This window comes from Rhinolophus sinicus, chromosome X, assembly GCF_036562045.2.
Source record: "Rhinolophus sinicus isolate RSC01 chromosome X, ASM3656204v1, whole genome shotgun sequence".
Classification (NCBI taxonomy): Eukaryota; Metazoa; Chordata; class Mammalia; order Chiroptera; family Rhinolophidae; genus Rhinolophus; species Rhinolophus sinicus.
This window is the reverse complement of record NC_133768.1, coordinates 76,145,693-76,168,027: the sequence shown is the minus strand read 5'-3', so window position 1 is coordinate 76,168,027 and position 22,335 is coordinate 76,145,693. Positions and strand designations below refer to the sequence as shown.

Below are 22,335 nucleotides of genomic sequence, written 5' to 3'. Positions count from 1 at the left end.
GTCAAAACAAGAAGTGCAAATAACATTAAGCAACAGGTATTTAAGATAACATGCAGTTTTTAATAGCTGAGGCAGGGTCCCAAAACCAAATGGCCTAAGGCTCCTCCTAGCTCTTTAGGAACTACATAAAATAATAATAACAACAACATCACTTATCAAACCACATGCTTACCAATGAAGTGCTCAATGGTATATAAAAAAAAAATCATACCAGCAGAGTGATTTCAGCAAATTGCATAATCAAAAAATACCCACTGAGCATTCAGTCATGTTCTACACTCTCTACAGAGGTGGAATCCTAGAATAATGAAAAGCCATCTGTTATGTTTCAATTCTGTAAGCAGTGCCTTGGGTAAGCTGTACTTCCTTTGCTCTCCTCCAGGCCCAGCATTAATGTCCCAAACCTAAATTACACTGTGCACTTTCTGCATTAATTCACTCTCCTGTTTCCCCCAATCCATCACCAGTAGTGACCCGGATCAAGTGATTTGAGATTGCCTCAAATATCCACAGAAAGATAAGCTGTTTCAATGCATGCAGACTTTATTATTAAATGTATACCTCTGGAAGAAAATACAATGGCCTGCAAGTCAGAAGCCTAGAATCTAATCCCAGAACAGCTGCTAACTAAAGTATGGACTTGGACAAGAAAACTTTCCCTCTGTAAATGTTGGCGCCCACATCTGTAAAAGAGGGTTGGACCAGATTCATGCTTTTCATCACGGTTTAGCAGCCCAGGGGTATGTCTCATCAGGTGAGAGAGGTGAGGCAAGTGATTTATTATGAATGATAAAGTACAGAAGTTTACAAATTATCTACATATACAAGTATATTCATTTGTACATTATCCCTCTGACAATCCACTCTTTCTCACTTGCATTCCTATATACTTTTTTGAGTTGAAGAGCAAAATTGAGTTATAGATAACAGTGCTTGGGAATTGTGTATAACCCCTAAATTATCTCCCTATAGATACAACCCTCAGCCTAGTCTGAGCATGCAAAGACCATCCATCATGTGTCTAGCAGCTATAAAAAAGTTGAGAACCCCTGGAACAGATCATTCATTCACTTGCTATATAGTTATTAAGAAGCTACTACCCACTGGACACTATGTGAAGTGCTGGGGATACCACAGTGAGTAACACAGAGACATGGTCCTTGCTTTTGTGCAGTATGCAGTCTGGCAGGAAGGAAGAGAAATGACATAAAACATGCAAATCACACTATAATAAAAAGTGATCAGTTTTGAAAGCTTGTAACAGAGCCAGCAATTGGTCAGTAGGCGGGGGGAGGTTTCAGGCAGAGGGAAGAGCATGCATGAGTGAAGGCTTCAGTGGCCCAGAGGTTATAAAGACACGTTCAGGGAACTCAGAGTCGCTCCTTTAGCCTGGATAATGTAGAGTACCCAGGGAAACGTGGTAAGAGATGATGCTGGAGAGCTGAGCAGAAGTGAGATCACTAAGCAAGCCCTAGGAAGCCATGTGCAGGAGTTTGAATTATTCCCTCCAACAATAAATCCCTATGATTCTGATCAGAGAGTAAAGGTGGGATGCATGCCTAAGTTCACAGGTCTAAAATCCCCCTTTTCCCCCTTAAATACACTGTTAGGAATCGTGCTAGGGGCTGGGGGACTCTAGTTTCACTCAACTTCAGATTAAATACTCCTGGGCTTTGCCAGCTGATCTGGGAACCTGGTCCCCAAGAATATTGTGTCCATGGGAAAATGCAATCTGAATTTTAAACAGACTTCCAAAGAAACATTCGGGGGTAAAAAAAAAACCATTCAACAGTTGTTAGGGAATGCCTGGCAAGCAATGAAACACAGGACCTTGCTTTATTCCATAGAGCCAGTGTTTGAAAAATAGACTGAACACTATAACCACTGTCTTAAAATAAACACAACATCCTCATTTTGATTAGTAGGGTTATATGAAAGTACCACCATTGAGTGGCATCATGTAGTGCCCATTTAAATATTTAAATTACCTCAAAAGCCCAAATACATTGGAGATGACTGCTTATTTTCACTCTAAATAAAGAGAATGCAGAAATGGAGAAAAGGGTGGTCTCTTTAGAAGGGAACATGAATGCAAACCAAGTCTATAACTAACACACAATCTTCTTGTGTCCCTGCCCCAACAACTCTCAATTACCCAGGCAATAAGTAATTCAAAAAATACATAAATGCCAAGTGCCATCTAATTTCCCATGGTGGCATCTCCATTTTCCTTCATTTTTCAATAGAGAACCCCTATCTGTTTGTACTCAGAAAAACACCCTCTGACACCTCGAATGCCCCACTTTCCCCACCCACTCACTTGGTCTACTAATAGTGAGGGAAATGAAAGTGTTGGTAATTTCCCAGAACTACCCTCCAAATCCCGTCAAGTCATTTTACAGAGTAGTCATTCTCAAAGTTGAGTGTGCATAAATATCACCCAGAGAGTGGTGGGTTAAAATTCATATTCCAAGGTCAATTCCCCTTCCCCATATGTGGACTCAATAGGTCTGAGCTAGGGCCCAGGAATCAGCAGTTTTAATAAGCAATCAAGGTGACTGCTGCAAGTGGCTCAAGAATCAAACTTTGAGAAACTTTGTAGATATTTCAGCGAGGTGAGTCCCAAGTCCTGAACTGAGAATAATAGTTGCCAGTCAGAAAGCTGGGTGGCTCTGATACGTGACACTGGCAGAGGGTAAAATAAATGAGAAAAACACAGTATCCTAGTCAATTTTCCCCCAACTATACAGTAGTACCTCGGTTTTCGAACGTCTCAGTTGACGAACATTTCAGTTTACGTACGCCATAAACCTGGAAGTAAATGCTTTGGTTTTTGAACACGTCTCAGAAGTCAAACATGTCACGTGGCTTCGCTGAGTGCAAGATCCTGAGACCTAGCCGTTGGCTGCTTTCGAACGTTTCAGAACTTGAACAGTCTTCCGGAATGGATTACGTTAGAAAACTGAGGTACCACTGTATTTCAGTTTTTAAAAATTCCATATTTTTACTTTAATTAGGCAGAAGGCATTGCCTTTCCAATCTCCTAATGACACCAGTAAAGGAACTCAATAGGGACCATTTAGAAGGAAGGTATAAACATGGGAAAAGAAACAATGTTAATTTGCTTGGCCCTGCCCCAACTTTTTTCAGCCTCCTTACCACTCCTGCTAGTTGGTTTCCATTTCTGGAACTCAGTGCTACTGTGACAGGCAAGAGAGGCAAAGGTGAGGCAGTCTTCTGTTATTCACAGTAATGCTTTCCTGTATACATAAATAATCGAGTTGGCTGGAAAGAGGAATAAATGAAAGGCAAATATTCTACTGAGAGATTAAATAGGATAAAGGCAGCCCCCTGTTGGTTGAGAGCTATGAGGTGATAAATGAACAGTCAAGATCTCTGCCTCTTTTCATTCTCACTGTTTCCCAGGAACACAGATTTAAAGTCCATAACATCAGCACTGAGCTTGAGAGAAATGATCAGGTATCTGTGTTTTTCCACTGTTCCTAACACCAAACAGTCTTTAGCACTTACTGTTAACCCTAAATGTTGACCAACTGTTGTCAATTCAGCCCAAAAGTCTAAAATTGTAAAGGTAGGGGCTAGATCTGGTCTGACAATTTATTTTATTGTCATGAGAACATTTAACATGAGATCTACACTCTTAACAAAATTTTAAGTGTACAATACAGTATTGTTAACTATAGGCACATGTTTTACAGCAGATATCTAGAACTAATTCATCTTGTATAATTGAAACTTTATGGCCATTGATTAGCAATTTGCCAGCCCCTGGTAAGCCCTCCCTCCCAGCCCTTAGTAACTGCCGTTCTGCTTTCTGAGTTTGGCTATATAAATACCTCATATCAATTGAATCATGCAGTATTTGTCCTCTCTGACTGGCTTATTTCACTTAGCATATCATCAAGGTTCATGTACATCATAGCTTATGACAGGATTTCCTCCTTTTTAAGGCTGAATAATATTCCATTGCATGTATATGTTTTCTTTATCCATCCATCCACTGATGGACATTTAGGTTGTTTCTACATCTTGGCTATTATGAATAATGCTGCAATGAACTTTGGGGTGCTAATATCTCTTTGAGACCCTAATTTCAGTTCTTTTGGATAAATACCCAAAACTGGGATTGCTGGATCATATGGTAGTTCTATTTTTACTATTTTGAGGAATCTCCACACTGTTTTACACAGCAAGTATACCATTTTGCATTCCCATCAACAATATACCAAAGTTCCAACTTCTCTACATCCTCAGCAACATTTATCCTTTTTTGGCAATTATAAAAAAAAAAAAAAAAAGACAGCAAGTGTTCATCAGTTTTTATTGAAAGAAAACAGAGTCCTACTCAAGTTGGCTCAAGAAAAGGGAGGTTTGTGGTAAGAAAACAGGTATCCCATGAGAATCCTAGTGCAGGATAAAGTTCAGCCTCAGGAGAAATGGAAGGTAGTTTGAGGTTCAAGGTGGGTGTGGGGAATAGCTCATCTGACTCTCAGGGCACCTCTATTCCTCTCTTAACTAGCTTCCTCTGTTTACACTCATGGTTCTGTCTCCTCATAACACCACCTTGGACATGGCTTGACGTGAATGCTCCTCTCCCCGTCATCTTTTGGTTCTTGTCCCTGCTGCAAATGGCCTTAGTGTCTCAGCTTCCCAATTCTAATTTCCTAGGAGAGGAATACAAATGACACAGCTCATCTTGTCAAGCCCACATTGATGGCTATGTGATATAGATGGGCTGTTTTGAGGACAGGTGGCCACTTTTTGTCCAATCAACCTACGCCAGGGAGGCAGGGTCTCTGGCATAGTTCATGTCCGCTGCCTCCCAGCACAGCTGGTATGGAGCAGTTTGCCTTCGAAGGAGATGTGGACCAGAAGACACAGTGAAATACACGGTGTATGTATAAGTCTGAGGCTTAACATGTAACTTGAAAGAGAATGATACGTCCATTCATGAGCTTCAAACACCCATATTCTTACCTTCTTAATTAAGATAAAAAATAGCATTTGACCACAACCCAAACCTCTTAGCCCTCCACCCCTACTAAACTGACTTATTTAATCTGGTAAAAGTGCAAATATGTTGTATTACAAGGGAACACACCATAGTGCCAACTCCCTGAGGTAAAGAGGAAAGAAGAGAGCAGGAGATAGACAAATCCTGATAAACTGACAGCACTGGCCTTTAGCCCATCTCTCGGCAGGCAGTCAGTCAGTTTGCTTTACACCCTATGATCATTTTATCTTCTAAGTGTCTCCAGGTGCCATGTGAGGTCAGTGTTCAATATCAACTAGTAAAACAAGGCAAGCAGCATTGCAAACTGACAGATGGCAATTGGGAGCTTATCATTCTTGGATTATTTTATTCCCTGGAGTGATACATGCAGGAGAGTAAAGCATGCTGTTTTGACAGCCACATAATAATGGCTGTCACACTTGTAATACTTTTTTGTTTTTTTAATTTTTATTGGGGAATATTGGGGAACGGTGCGATTTTCCATGACTTATCAGCTCCAAGTCAAGTCATTGTTTTGAATCTAGCTGTGGAGGGCGCACCTCACTGGCTCATGTGGGAATCGAACCCGTGACGTTGGTGTTATGAGCACCATGCTCTAACCAACTGAGCCAACCAGCCACCCCACTTGTAATACTCCTTGACTAAACCTTCCCCTAGATAACCTTCCTTTTGCCTATCAATTCCGAGTTGCAACAACAATAAATGCCACACCTAATACAGTTAATAGGAGGTTTGCTAGTGACAAGTGCCTTGACAGAGGAGGAAACAAAGAAATACTACAAACCATTAAGAACCTGGGGGTGGCCAGCTCACAAAGTGAGTAATAGATGAAGAGAAAATAAAAGGTTGGGCTCCCTTGAAAATAATGTTTCTCAAACTCAGAGCAGGGCTTACAGGAGTTGAAGAAAGAGACTCCAAACAGAGTTTGTAAAGCCCTAAAGAAATGTGAAAGAAATTGACAGGTAGTCTTTTCTCGCAATTATCCCTAAGTAGCTTAGTTTAAGAGTTTTCTTATAACTCTTAACAACAATAACTGGTTTTTATCTTATCATTCCAGGTAAGTAAGTTATGTTAGCTCTGAAGGGGGGAGCAGACAGAATGGTTCTCCATTTTGGTACCCAATAATGCTTATCAACCTTTATGTCCCACGTGCCACCTATCATCTCTTCCTCAAAATAGCCCTTCAAAACCCCTTACACTTCCTGCACACGAGGAATATTATGTAGCTGTTAAAAAGGAATGAAGTAGTGCTATATGCACTGGCATCCAATTACACTGTCAAATGAAAAAAGGTTCAGATTATAAGGAATCATCCCATTTTTTAAAAATGTGTAAAAAACAAGAACTGAAAGAATAAATACTAGCTGTTAATAAGGATTATCTCTGGTGGATGGTATTATGGGGTATTTTCACTTTCTATTTTTGCCATTTCTGATTTGCTTAAAGTTTTCTTACAAAACATGTTTTGTTCTTCCAATCAAGAAAAGGATATTTTGAACCCCCTATAGTTCATCAATAGGTGGTACCACCACAGCTTTAATTTTCACTTCCAATTTGTATGAGTTTTAGAAAGGCAGAAGGGAAGAAATTAACAAAAAAGGGTCTCTGGGGATAGAAGAAAGTCATTTACTCTGTTTAGAGTAGTTGGCACTCAGGAAGTAAATCCTACAAATGGGACAGAAGGCAGTGTGGTATAGAGGTCAAACACAGGGGCTCTGGAGTCCAGGATCAAGTCTCAGCCTCCTACTAACTTGTTTTGCTTCCTCCTCTGTTTACTGATAATAAATATGTATGAAACACTTAGAACATGTCTAGCATATGAAGTGTTCAACAAAGGGTAGCTATTCTTACTTTCAATGGGGAAGCTAAAGTGCTATAATTGAAAATCATTTTCATTTACTGTTAGTTATAATGTCTCCAATTTACTTTCAGCATAGACGTTGTGATATTTGTGTGTGCATTAGTTTTATTCTACACTGTAGGGCAGTTAGTTAACATTCAGTGGTATGCTGGAAGAAGCCCAAAGCACTGACTGGCAAGAGTTAATTGTGTGCATCCTTTTCCAACTCTTTTGTTACTTTAGTGAGGATAGATTGGTAGCATAAAATGCAGCATGGAAAATGATAAATGTTATACATCAGCGCTTTAAACGTTTACCAGCACACTACTCTTAACATCTGAAGGACCCTAACTGAGAATACACACTCCACGGGTGATTAGTTAGCAACTGAAATCTCTAACCAAAGCCCACAGTCAAGGACCCAACAACAAAAAGACAAACAATCTAGGTTTTAACAAATGGGCAAAGAACATGAACAGACATTTCTCCAAAGAAGATATGCACATTACTAGCCATCAGGGAAACGCAAAACAAAACCACAATGAGATACCATTTCACGCCTACTAGGATGGCTACAATTTTAAAAATGGAAAATAAGTACTGAAGAAAATGTGGAGAAATTGGTACCCTCTTATATTACTGGTGGGAATATACAATGACTCAGCTATTGTGGAACAGTTTTGCAGCTCCTCAAAAAGCTAAACATAGAATTACCACATGACCCAGCAATTCTACTCCTAAGTATATACCCAAAAGAACTGAAAACAGTGACTTAAACAGATACTTTACTTGTAAGCCAATGTTCATAGCAGCATTATTCACAATAGTCAAAGGGAAACAACCCAACTGTCCATGGACAGGTGAATGGATAAGGAAAATGTGGTCTATCCATACAGTGGAATATTATTCAGTCATAAAAAGAATGAAGTATTGATACATGCTACAATATGGATGGAACTTAAAAACATTGTGCTAAATGAAATAAGCCAGACACAAAAGAACAAACATTGTTATAATTCCGCTTATATGAGGCACTCAGATAGGCACATTCATAGAGACAGAAAAACAGTGGTTACCAGGGTGTGGGAGAAGGGGAAATGGGGATTTGTTGCTTAATATTTAATGGGTACCGAGGGTACCCTAATGGGGTGATGAAAAAGTTTTGGAAATAAATAGCGGTGATGGTTACACAACACTGTGAATATAATTAGTGCCACTGAATTGTACACTTAAAATGGTTAAAGTGAAAAAATAAAATAATTAACGTGGCAAATTTTATGTTATATATATTTTACCACAATTTTTAAAATTAATAATGTAATATACCAAAAACCAATGAATTGTATACTTTAAATGGGTGAATTGTATGGTATGAATTATATCTCAATAAAGCTGTCGGGTTTCTTTTTAAAAGCCCACAAGCCAGTTGTGGGGCAATTTCTGAGGGGTGATTAAAAGCATTCTCTATCTTGATTATGGTGTATACACTTGTCAAAACTCGCAACTGTATCCTAAAAAAAAGGTGAATTTTACTGTAGGTAAAATATACCTCATTTTTTTTTTACAAAATGGAAAAAGCCACACTCAAATGGTTTGTTAACTTTAATTAGAACAATGGATACTATAAATGATATTTCATTTGGGAACTTCAAGATGCATGGATCAGTTAGCAATTTTATTCATGGACCCCCACCCTCGCATGCATAAGACGCTAGTTGGCCCAGAGTCCTTCACCCCTTGAGAATGACACCTTCAGCTCAGGAGTCCCAACAAATTTTATGTTCAGACACTTAATGGCGGATTGAGATGTGCCCTTTGATTAGAAAGCAAGCTGAATCCTACCACTAGAATATTGTCACATTACTTCCAGTGAACCTTTCACACAAGACAGTGGGTAGAAATTATAAGAGACAGATTGTCTCTGGGCATACAGATCAGGCTGTATGGCTGTTCTGTGCCTGATTATTAATAAATGTTTGTGTGGCAGAATTTAATCTGAATTGCTTTTACTGTAATGTACAGGTTGTGGGGAGGAAACCTCTAACTACTGGAGCTCAATGATACCCACCAAAATAGATTCTAATAACTATGGCCAACCAAATTGGTTTATTACATCAATTTGCAACAAATATTTTTGGGACTTCTGTACAAACAGAAGTGTGTCTGATGTGAGAATTCACTTTAAGTAAAATCAAAAACTGAAGAAACAAACAAACAAAAAAATCTCCTTTCCCATTCCGGCTGTATGGCTAGCAGGGATCAGGGGATGGGAGCTGTCCTTGTTTATTACACATACACAAAGTACAGCAGTCCCCCATTCCTTACCCATGGAGAATACATTCCAAGAATCCTCATTGATGACTGAAAACTCGAATAGGACCAAACCCTATATGTACTATGTTATTTTTTCCTATATACACATACCTATGATAAAGTTTACTTTATAAAGTAGGCAAAGAAAGAGATTAACAATAACAATTAATAATAAAATAGAACAATTAGAACAATATACTTTAATAAAAGTTATGTGAATGTGGTCTCTCTCTCTCTCTCTCTCTCTCTCTCTCTCTCTCAAAATATCATGTACAGTACTCACCCTTCTTATGATATGAGATGATACAATGCCTACGTGATGAGATGAAGTGAGGTGAATGACGTAGACACTGTGACGTAGTGTGGGGCTACTAGAAGGGTTACTTGAACACAAGCACTGTGGTGCCATGACACTCATCTGATAACCCAGACAGCTACTGAGTGACTGAGTGGGTACTGTGGATATGCTGGACAAAGATGACTCAAGTCCTGAACAGGACTGAGTCGTAGGGCACAAGATCTCATCACACTACTCAGAACGGTGTGCGATTTAAAACTCATGAAATGTTTATTTCTGGAATTTTCCATTTAATATTTTCAGACCAAGGTTGACCACAGTGAACTGAAACCACAGAAAGTAAAACCGTGGATAAAGGGGGCGGGCTACTGTAATACTATTAAATGGAACTGTTTCAGGGAAAGATTTGCCATTTAATCCATTGCTCGCCTAGGGGTTTTATCGAAAGGATCAGAGTCAAACTTCACAATACAGTGGTACCTCGGTTTTCTAATGTCTCCTTTGACAAACATTTTGGTTTATGAATGCAGTAAATTATATGGATCTATGATATCATTAGATAGTATGATTCATGCTAAATTTGCAGTTTTAGGGGTTGATTTTAAAGGTCTGGAACAGATTAATCCATTTTGCATTATTTTCTATGGGGGAAACCGTGCCTCGGTTTTTGAACGTTTCAGAACTCGAACGGTCTTCCGGAACAGATTACGTTTGAAAACCGATGTACCACTATATGTATCCAGGAAAACTGATGATATTTAACAGCGGCATCTCTTTAAATCAAGCTGAAAGTTAGGACCCAAATATCAGTTTCAGGTGTGTCCTCTAGCCTCAGAGGCCACATGGTTAGTTGCCACTAAGCCTCAGGACTTGAGCGCAAGCAGGAGGCAACCTCAGAGGGTGGGTGAGCACAGGGGGAAGGAGGTTCAGTGAAACAAGAGAAGGCAAAGGCCAGCAGAAGGAAGCAAGAGAAGAGTTCATTCAGGTCTTTTTTTTTTTTTAATCACATTACCCTGTATTCTGTCATCATGAAAAGTGATTATACACAACTCCTTAAAATAAAATAGGGGAAAGCTGCTGGGAGCCTGAATACTAACTGAACTAAGAGAGTTGCTGCAGCTCTGAGGTCTTCAGGGACCTAGATCAAGGGAAACCATGACTCTGGTTCCATTCCCCTAAGTATTTTATAAAAGGAACATATCTAGTCATTTCACTAAAAGGAGGTTGTAGCCTACAACATGGGTAAAGTACTTGGAGCAAACTCAATACATTAAAATCAATACTTAACAACCAAGAAATCTGAAGGCTATAATTCACATTACCAAAGGATTTTTTCAAGAGGCTCTCCATGGAATTCCTTAGAACAGTGAGGCAAGCTGCCCTTCTGCACTTAAAGTAGGGTTTAACGTATAGTTTTGTAGCACAAGCAATTTCTCAAGAGTATATTTCTTCCCATTCTTCCAAAAGAAAAAGCAACAGAGATGAGTGCAGTGTTTCCCTGAAAATAAGACCTACCCCGAAAATAAGCCCCAGTTAAGATCATCAGCCAGACGGATGCATTTAGCACGTTATGACGATGTTCCAGAACACGACATGACTGTGTTTGAATAAATGTAGACTGTTATACATGAAAAAATAGGACAACACCTGAAAATATGCCCTAATGTATCTTTTAGAGCAAAAATTAATATAAAACCCGGTCTTATTTTCAGGGAAACAAGGTAAATTTGAAGGAGAGAACATTGGTAGCTCTTACAAGGAAAATTTCTTAAACACTTAATCCTGATATCTATGAATAATCTCTTCAGGCTGGTCACAATGATCCAGCCCTGCTCTTGTTTGCTAGGGTCCCTGGTAGGGCAGTAAACATGGAAACACCCTCAGCAATGCTCAGGGATTTCAGTGTTACTGCTACACAATTCTCATCCTCTGAGTCACCCCTGACCCTTGAATCCACACACTGCAAGTATCACTCTCAGAAATTCTGGCCCAGGTGGTACAGAAAGTCAAAATCCAGACCCATTGAATCCCTAGAACACAGCCCTGCTAAGTGAAAATTAATTTGTTTTCTATGGAAAGTGATATAATAACTGGTTTACAATATTATTTGAGATTGAGAAATCAACTGGATACAAAGTCATGGGGATGTAAAGCATAAAGAATATAGTCAATAATATGGTAATAACTATGCACAGCACCAGGTGCATACTGGACTAGTCAGGGGGATCACTTCTTAAATTATATAAATGTCTAACCACTATGCTGTACACCTGAAATATAAAATAATATTGGATGTCAAAATAAATAAAGTGTTTAAAAAAAACAATCAACTGGAAAGCTTTCCTTAAAGCCAGGCCAACAGAGCATCCAAACCAAGGTAAAGAGACCATGACCTCCAAGTATAAAACACAAAGTCTTCCAGATTCAAAAGTAATATCCCCCACCCACCCATTCAGGGGCAGAAAGAAAGTAGAGATGCCCTTTCTACAGGGACTTACTCTTGAAAAAGCCAGCAGGAGGCGCTGTCATCAATCACCCTTCCTTCAGACAGAACAGAAACCTCTCAGACAGGTGGCAATTACCTTAGGTTTCCTTAGCAAGGGCAGCTCTAAAGCTTTCCTCAGTTATCCGGTACCTAGGAACCATCTTTGCATCAAGAAAAAGCTTCCTTATTAAATCTGTCACACCCCATGTCTCTGACTCTGAGGATATGTAGTTTCAGGAAGGCAAAAGCAAGCATGTTGAGGGATGAGGAAAAGGGACACTGGATCAACAGACTTAACCTTGAGATGATTACAAACATAAATGGACTGCTTTAATAATAACACCTACCTCTTACCGAGCTCCTCTACGTCCTAAGAACTGTAGTGTACAGACACTCTAATCCCCACAATAACCATGTAAAGGTAAGCATTACTACGCCCATTTTGCAGACAGGTCAACTGAAGTTCAAAAACCTCACCCAAGCTCAAATAGCTAACAGCTGGCAGAACCAAAAGTTTAATCCAATAGTGTTTGATTCTAACATCTAGCAGAATTACTGGAAGAGAATACATGCTCAGTAAATATGTGTTGCAAGAATCCATGCTCTTAACCCTTAAACTATACCACCTCCGTAAGCAGGACAGAAACCATAAAAGATCACTGATTTTTACAAAAATCTTAAGTGTATAGCTCAAGGTAGCTTTTTTCTTTTTTTCAATTTTCTCCTTCCCTACAATGGCAACTCAAGACAAGAATTTTTCTCTTTTCTTTAATGGAACAACGGTGAAGAAGCTGCTTCACTATGCCAAGAGTGAGAGAGAAGGGCTACTCACAGTTATTCTAGTTGTATCTCAAGAGCAGGAGAAGAGGTGAGGTTCACGCAGGGCCACCTTTTCTCTCAAAAACTAGCACCTGTCAGTTGTGAGTGAAGTGAAAGGGGCATTGTGCTCTCCATTGCAAGGCCTGCTGACACATGGAGATTTAACTGTCAGCTGTCTCACAAGGCCCCGCCTGAGTCAATGGTCTGAAGCCTTCTAGGTATGACTTAACTAGAATGTGTTTTCCCAAAATGGAGGGTGTTTCTGAGCTAGGCTGTCTCCCTGAGCCGAGGTGTGCCTGGGGATTGGGAGTACAGGTAGTTGGGCAAGTTGGGGAGCGTGAAGTGAAGAGTCTCTTTGACAGTGTTTTTCTTTTTCTTCAAAATGAGCCGAGGCAGATCTTTAGAACAATAGCAGTTCATTATGAAGCCCATGTGCTAAGGTCACAATAGGGTTATAGAAATATAACCGATGTAATAAGGGACTGAGTGGAGGCAGTAAGGAGCAGATAGAAGGAAAAAAAATAAATGTTCAACTTAATTGAAAATGGGGAGGGAGAGCAATGAGATTAAAAATATTCTAATAGGCCAGCCGGTGGCTCAGGCGGTTAGAGCTCCGTGCTCCTAACTCCGAAGGCTGTCAGTTCGATTCCCACATGGGCCAGTGGGCTCCCAACCACAAGGTTGCCAGTTCAATTCCTCGACTCCCACAAGGGATGGCGGGCAGCGCCCCCTGCAACTAAGATTGAACAATGCACCTTGAGCTAAGCTGCCGCTGAGCTCCCAAATGGTTCAGTTGGTTGGAGCGCATCCTCTCAATCACAAGGTCGCCAGTTCGACTCCCGCAAGGGATGGTGGGCTGCGCCCCCTGCAACTAGCAATGGCAACTGGACCTGGAGCTGAGCTGCGCCATCCACAACTAAGACTGAAAGGACAACAACTTGACTTGGAAAAAAGTCCTGGAAGTACACACTTCTCCCCAGTAAAGTCCTGTTTCCCTTCCCCAATAAAATCTTTAAAAAAATATTCTAATAAAACAATTAGAAATTTGTGACGAGCCCTTAAAGGAAGCAGGGAAATGGGAACAGAATGGGTAGACTCCCAGGTTGTTTCTGAAGAATCAGAGAGCCATGTAAAACATACTTTCAAGGCACCAGGACCACAGAGGGCAATTCTGTCTGTGGCTAAGTAGCAATGACCAGACCTGCCTCCCCTCACACAGGTGGCCAGTCTCTCCCACCTCCCAACTCAGTGCTTGATGCTGGCATGTATCTGAGCCACAGGAAGGCACACAATAACTGGAAGCCAATGTAAAATAAATTGTTTCTGTTTTCTGACGTGGCTGGGTTTTCATGGAGTTGGTGAATCATTACTGGCCAGCCCTACCCAATAAAGGAGGGGCCAATAACTCACATCCTCTCCCAGCAGCTGGCCCACTGCTGGCAGAGGTAATCTTGCACCACCACTCTCATCCATCACTCTTCTTCTCATGAATTTTTAATGATTCCCTATTACCACCCATATCAAGTCCTAGTGTATCCTGTTGGTATTCCAGCTTGTCACACTCTGCCTCCACCCTACCAATCTGGCACTACTCCCTCTTTTCCCGACAGACCTTCCACCGGAGGCAGTTTCCATTTTGAACCAAACTCACAGCTTCCTCTCTCTCCATGGTTCTACCAGGATCTGGACTGTCTCTCCAAAATTCTAAGCAGACACAATGTCAAAGCTACCATAGATTACTATAAATACCGAGCTTCTCTTGGCCATAAAAAAGGGACTGTGCCTTTAAATATTCTATATGATCCTACACTGTCCAATATGATAGCCACTACTACATGTAGCTACTTAAATTTAAAGTATTGAGTTAAATAAAATGAAAAATATCAGTTTCTCAGTTGCAGTAACCACCTATCAAGTGCACAGTAGCCACAAGTGGCTAGTGGCTACTGTATTGGAAAGCGCAGATACAAAACATTTCCATTATCACAGAAATTTCTACAGGGACAGGGCGATGCTATACTATTAATATATATGCAAGAGAGGAGTAGCCTAATGTGTGCTAAAATTGTTGTTTATCATCACTTGGAAAACCTGAGGATCCAGATATCATAAAAACAAAGAGTGCATAGGACTTACGGATACAGCCCATCAAAGGTAGCCATCAAAGCATTCTTATCAGTGATCTCAAACAGTTCTGCAAACATCACAGGTCTTTCTCTTTCTGACTTATTTCACTTAACATAATGTTCTCTAGGTCCATCCATGTTGTTGCAAATGGTAAGATTTCTTTCTTCTTTATGGCTGCGTAATACTCCATTGTATAAATGTACCACAGTTTCTTAACCCAGTCATCTACTGATGGGCATTTCGGTTGTTTTAATTTGGGGAACGTACAGAGGGATAGTGGATGGGGGGAGGGGGGTTCACACAGTGTGAGGGATATAAATGATAAACATCTAAGTTTTGCTTTGTCTTGTGCACCTGAAACTAAAAAAAAAAAAATTATGCAAAGGGGAAAAAAAAAAAAAAACACATCACAGGTAACTAAAACATCACAATATTTTTAAAGTCACATGCAACCTTCCAACAATGCACTAGTAGACTAGTCAGGCGACTGGATACTAGGGTCTCTGCTAGGTTCCGGCAGCCAGTATAGATTAACACGACTCAGAGTCCCTGCCCTAGGGAGAAAGCCCCCATACAGAAAACTACAAAAAAGGCAGAAAGATATAAAGGCCAGAAGAGAGATACTATGGGGTGGACAGGTCAGATGAGTGGGAGGAACAACAGAGAACTGCAAGGACAGGGAGATGAATCCAGATCTGGACCAGGCCCTACGGGGTGAGAGAGAATTTTGACACAAGGAACTCAATGAAAGGGGACAACTACATGGGCAAAAGAGAAAGTGAATTAGGGCCCACTGTGCATTCATGGATGAGCGAGCCGAAGAAGAAATATGACAAATAATCAATAACCACTTAAAATTTTTTCAACCACCCTAATATTCAAAGAATTACATATTAAATCAGGTGTCATTTTTTTGTCTTTCAGGTGTCATTTTTAAAAAGATTTGGCGGGGCCGGCCTGGTGGCTCAGGCGGTTAGAGCTCCGTGCTCCTAACTCCAAAGGCTGCCGGTTCGATTCCCACATGGGTCAGTGGGCTCTCAACCACAAGGTTGCCAGTTCAATTCCTCGAGTCCCGCAAAGGATGGTGGGCTCCGCCCCCTGCAACTAAGATTGAACACAGCACCTTTAGCTGAGCTGCCTCCCGGATGGCCCAGTTGGTTGGAGCGCATCCTCTCAACCACAAGGTTGCCAGTTCGATTCCTCGACTCCTGCAAGGGATGGTGGGCAGCACCCCCTGCAACTAAGATTGAACACGGCACCTTGAGCTGAGCTGCCACTGAGCTCCCAGATGGCTCAGTTGGTTGGAATGTGTCCTCTCAACCACAAGGTTGCCAGTTCAACTCCCGCAAGGGATAGTGGGCTGTGCCCCCTGCAACTAGAAAACAGCAACTGGACCTGGAGCTGAGCTGCGCCCTCCACAACTAACACTGAAAGGACAACAACTTGAAGCTGAACGGCACCCTCCACAACTAAGATTGTAAGGACAACTTGACTTGGAAAAAAAAGGCCTGGAAGTACACACTGTTCCCCAATGGAGTCCTGTTCCCCTTCCCCAATAAAAGCTTAAAAAAAAAAAAAGATTTTGCTTTAGTGAGAATATCTGTTGGCAAAGATGAGGTGGAATGGGCTCTCTTCTACACTGCTGGTGGGTGGTACCCATTTACACTGCATGTAAATGGGTACCACCTTTTTGTAAAGGCAATATTAAGGTCCTTCACAACATTCATAATGTTTTGACCTGATAATTCCACGTCAAGGAAAACAGCCTAAAAATAATTTGAAATACAAAGATTTATGCACAAAGCAGTTCTTTTGCAATGTTTTTTATAACCGAGAATATAGGAAATTACTGAGTGAATTATGATCTGTTACAAGATGGAGTATTACAGAGCCATTAAGAATTATGCTTATGACAATTTTTAAATGACATGGAAAATGTTTATGAGGACATTAAGTGAAAACTATCAGGGTACAAAATTGGTAGTATAAAATATATAGTCAACCATGCAAAACAATATGAATAGAAGAAAATAAGCAAAAATGTCAACATTTTTGGTAGCAAGAGTATGGATGTGTTTTATTCTCTCTACCAGGGCTCAGCAAATTACAGAGGGTACCAAAAAAATGTATACACATTTTAAGAAAGGAAAAAACTATGTTAAAACTGTAATAATATATACTGATAACAAAAGATGAATACAAATCTCGTGTATACATTTTTTTTTTTTTTTTTTTTTTTTTTGGCACTACCACCATCACCCCGTATAGTCTGCAAACCAAATCTGGCCCATTAACTGATCTTCAGATAAAGTTTTATCGGAACACAAACACACACATTCATTTCTGTATTGTCATTGTCCATGGCTGATTTTGTGCTATAATAGCAGAATTGAGTGGTGACAGAGACAATATGGCCCACAAAACCAAAAATATTTACTATCTGCTGACCCTTTATAGAAAGTTTGTCAACCTTTGTGTTTTCCAATTTTTCTGTAATGAGTATGTGTTTCTATTTGCACTCTTTTTCTAAAAGGTCTATTTCCACATTGTGAAGGGCCACAAGGAACAGGCCAACAACTTCAGATGTTATTTTGTAAGTAACTGGAACACTAGAAGTTTCTGAGGAGGGTAGGACATGATCTGGCATGATGCCCACTGGTAAAACACAGAATACCAGATCATTCAAAAAGATGGAATTTAAACTGTATGCCAGGTAAAGTCTGTGATACATCAACAGCTGTGATCCTGGGCCACTCCTCATTTTAAAGGTTAGCCTAGGATTTGGCTTGCTATTGCTTTCAAACTTCCTCCTCTGAATAAACTCTATGAAATGGCCTCCTCCCTGTGATAACGACCAATCAAACTTTGCCCTCCAAAGAAAGGGGGAAGGCATATGCAAATTTGTAACTTGGGCTGGAAGCTGCGGATGGTATTCCTGTGTTCTTGAAGTCAGTCCTCCGTTTTCCAAGCTTTTCCCTGTCTCCTACTTACTTTCCTGTTCTAGAAGTACACAGGGACATGACATTGGGTAAAGGGGAAGGAAGGGAAGGGAAAGGCACAAAAGGAGAGAACAGAAAGCATTTGAAGCTTCTGTCTCAAGAGTCCTCAAGGAACCCCTAGATCTATCTACCCAACCTTAGAACCTGGTCAAGAAGACCCTAAAACCTATCTCCAGGGAATATGGGTCATCTGTTTGGTTTTATCTTTAGGAAGGAAAGTGCTTCTCTCTGAGAGAAAGCCTCTCTAGTCAAGCTTCTCTATTTGCAGGCTTTCTCCAGGTTCTCTGTGCCTTTCCCAGCTGCCTCAGGCCTACTTTCCCAGATGCGCGGCAAATAACCAGTTCTTACAAACTGTTGTTTACTCATTCTCTCAGGCATGAACACAGTGAAAGAATGGAAATGGTCTGAAAGAATGGAAATGGTCAAATGAACACTCTACCCATCACAAAGAAGATTAGTCACCTACAGAATGAGAAACTCCAAACTACCATAATTTTAAATCTGGATGGAATAAAAACACAGTAAATAGGTCTGTCTCTCTCTCTCTCTCTCTCTCTCTCTCTCTCTCTCTCTCTTAAACACATGACATTTTTTGTATCTCAACAAATTAAAGCTGTAAATTTCATTTGGGGCACCCTATAAAACAAAACAATTCACATGTATTTATATTGTATTTTATTGGATCAAAGAGAGAGAAGATACAGAATGCACTGAGGTACTCAACTATTTAACAAATCATACTTAACATTTCACATTTTAACATATACACAATGCCAACAATTTTTCTCACCAGCTTCTGAACCATTAAGCTGCACTGCTCTCCTTCTTCTAAATTAAATATAAGTAATTTGTTGTCACAGTAATGCTTCTTCCCACTCCAAAATAGTTCAATACAGGCATTGTTTCAGCAGGCAGCTATCTGTGTACCAAAAATTGGTCATTATCTTCCATCTTCTTGACAAATGTCCTGTTACATTCAGCTGCCTGGCTTTTACAGGTATCAGGAGACTGTATTTCTGTGGCACTTTCTAGCAACTGTACAGGAAAGGGGCTTATAGGACCCCTCTGGAACTGCCTGGAAGCATATCACAGCTAAGCCGCTGGGTGACAGCCAATCTCTCTAGTCATGATGACAATAAGCCTTTGTATTATTTCCCAGCTTTACAGTTTATAGAGTGCTGTCACCCACTTCATTGTATTTAAGGCAATACTAGGTAATGTTTATATGCTTCTTCAACTGCCTACATTAGGTGTTAACTATGTATATCATCACAACAATAAGTTACATTTGTTCTGCTCTTTGTTCTCTAAGGTTGAGTTCTGCTTTTCTACCTTTTTGATGTGGTATATATTAAGCTACTAAGGGCAATAAAATAAACGTGTGGAATTGTTACAGAAGTAACAAGAGGCACAAGATGCCATTTTGTCAGTTCCTTGTGTAATGACCCACTAACAGATACTGATTAGACAAACACACCAGACCACACTCGAGTCAGCACCAATATTAATGCTAATCTCATAATTGTAGGACATGTTACAGTTTACAAAGCAGTTTCACAAAAAAATGCTCTGATTTGGACTATGCCTCTTATCCACCTATCCCCCCAACACACATAAACACAGCCAGATCAGAATGTGGGGACCTAAAATCTTATTCCCTGCCTTATAATTTATCCATTTTAAATAACTGAATAATTGAATGAATAATTGGTGTCTCCAAATTCAGTTCCTTCAAGCCCTGACCTTTATTTCATGCAGCCATATACTGTAAAATCTAGAGCCCCTGCCTACCTCCATTAGGTTAGAATTTCTTACACACTACACTTTTGTGAGAAAAGCAAATTTGAAGGAAGAATCAGAGGGTGGGGAGGAGAGACTGACATTAGCCCAGGTCTTTAAAAAGAAGAGAATGGGGGTGGAGAGATGGATTCCCATGAACTTTCACTTTTTTTATACACTCCTGTATTTTTACAGTTTTTAAATTTATGATCACGTTATTTCTATAATCAAAAAAGTTTATTTTTTAAAATGATGAGGGAGAAAGAGGATTATTGCTGTATTTAAAGGAAAGGACAGCCAGAAATGGCTCACTTGACCCTCTTCTTTGAAACTCTCTGGGAGGGACAGAGGCACGAGTGAAGAGAAGTGCTTATTTAGGAAATAGAATCAGAATCAGGGGTTGCCCTGACAGAGCCTGGAAATGAGATTTAACAATACCATGGAGGCTCAAGAGCTGGAGCTGAAAAGTCCCTTTCCCACCCAAATGTGACCAAATGTAATTTGTTTCTCCATATGACTTCCAGCTTCATGTAGTCTGATTGTATTCAAAAATCTAATAAAAAGTGCAGTCATCGCCATCATTTCTGTTGCTTGGTCCTTGTGGGCACTTGTCTCCCACAGACTTTATTTTCTTTCCGCAGAGTGAGCAGAGGAGTTGATGAATTATTTAGAACCCCTATGCAACTATTATCTCAATTTCTGCACACCTCACCCACCAGGTGGAAGGTGAATAAGGACTACCCACATAATTACAGCTATTGAAATCCAAAAGGCAAAGAGCTAACGGGTTTTGGGTCAGGTCCCACAGAAAATGCTAGGCAACAGGAAGAATGCCTAAGGGTCTGAAACCTGTGCGACAAACAAACAGCAAGGCCTATAAGGCCCAAGAGAAACAAAGCTCTCCTTCCCAACCTCTCACCCAATCCAAAAGGAATACAGCTTTCAAAACTACTTTAATGACCACAAAAGCCTCTGGCACTTGAGGAAACGAGGGTGTTAATTGTGTTTGGCAAAGTCAAATTGCTTTAAGAATTTAATTCTATAACCAGGAAGGTATAATTCTGATTTTAAATGTGTTTTCTTCCCTGGAGCTCAAAATCCAATTTACCCAGGCCACCTAGAAGGATGCTTTTCTTTTCACCAAGTCATCCTTATTAATCTACCTACAGGCTAAGTTGCAATGGGAACCCCTATATTGAATATTTGGCCAATGGATGGAGCAAAGAAATGTAAATAGTAAGTTAGTGCACTTCATAACATAGCTTCAAAATATATAAAGTTGACAGTACTAAAAGAAAAAATAGATATTGCACCTTTGTGGTAGTAAATTTCAACTCTTCCAATAATTTATAAGAGTAAGCAAACAAAAAAATCGGGTAAGGCTGTTGAAGAGCAGCAAAATTAACAGGGTTGATCTAGCAGACACTGGTTTCCTGCTGAGCCTTAATGCAAGTCTCAACAAATTTCAAAGAAACAGACCACACAAGCCACATTCTCTGATGAGTTACTAAGTTAGAAATCGGTAATAAAATGATAACTAAAGAAATGTTTAGAATTTTTTAAAATCCTTCTAAAGAGCCTATGGCTTAAGAAATCACAATGGAAATTACAAAATGTTTGGACCTGAACAACATAACAAAATATTACATATAGAAATTTGTGGGATCTAGCTACAGCAGTAGGAAGCACAAAATTATTAGCCTTTAATGCTTAGAGTCAAATAAGAAAACTCTGAAAATAAAATAGCTAGGCATCCAAATAAGTTAGAAAAAGAACAAGAAAACTCAAAATATGAAGGATAAAACAATTTTTAAAATTAGCATAAATTAACAAAATAGAAAACTAACACACTATAAAGAGGATTAACAAAGTCCAAATTGCTTCCTATAAAAGATTAAATAAAACGTAAACTTCTGGCAAGATTGATTGTTAAAAAATAAGTAATATGGATGAAAACATCTGTGTAACGTCTGCAGTTTCTTTCTTTGTGTGTGTGTGTGTATTTAAAGTAAGTCTTCTATTTAAACTAAAAATAAAGAAAAACAGTTCACGAATTTCATCTACCCCATCCCCCGCCTCTGGCAACCACCAATCTGTTCCCTATACCTATGAGCTTAGGTTTTTTTGTTTGTTTGTTTAGACATATAGAAGAGATCATACAGTATTTGTCTTTCTCTAACTTATTACACTTATCATAATGCCCTTGGGGTTCATCCATGTTGTCTCAAATGGCAAGATTTCATTCTTTTTTTATATGACTGAATAAAAATGTGTGTGTGTGTGTGTGTGTGTGTGTGTGTGTGTGTGTGTGTGTGTAATGATTTCTTTATCCATTCACCCATAAATGCACACTTAGGTTTGTTTCCATATCTTGGCTACGGTAAATAATGCTGCAATGGGCATGGGGGTGCACGTCTTTTATTTTTAATTTTGAAAAATGTTTAATTTTTCAATTACAGTTGACATGGAATATCATATTTGTTTCAGGAGTACAACACAGTGATTAGACATTTATATAAATTATGAAGCAATCACCCCAATAACTCTAGTATCCATCCAACACCATATATAGTTATGATAACATTATTGACTCTATTGCCTATGCTGCACTTTCCATCTCTGACTACTTTTCTAACTGGC

General features: G+C 39.7%; 1 protein-coding gene and 1 non-coding gene across 14 annotated transcripts in view; both read right to left on the bottom strand.

Annotated features, from left to right (window-relative positions):
- TMEM164 (transmembrane protein 164) overlaps positions 1–22,335 on the bottom strand; it is a 216,939-nt gene that overhangs the window by 169,253 nt on the left and 25,351 nt on the right. The gene's annotated exons all lie outside the window — the stretch shown is intronic.
- Positions 5,580–5,653, bottom strand: TRNAM-CAU (transfer RNA methionine (anticodon CAU)). The gene has a single exon. It is a non-coding gene; the product is annotated as a tRNA-Met (tRNA).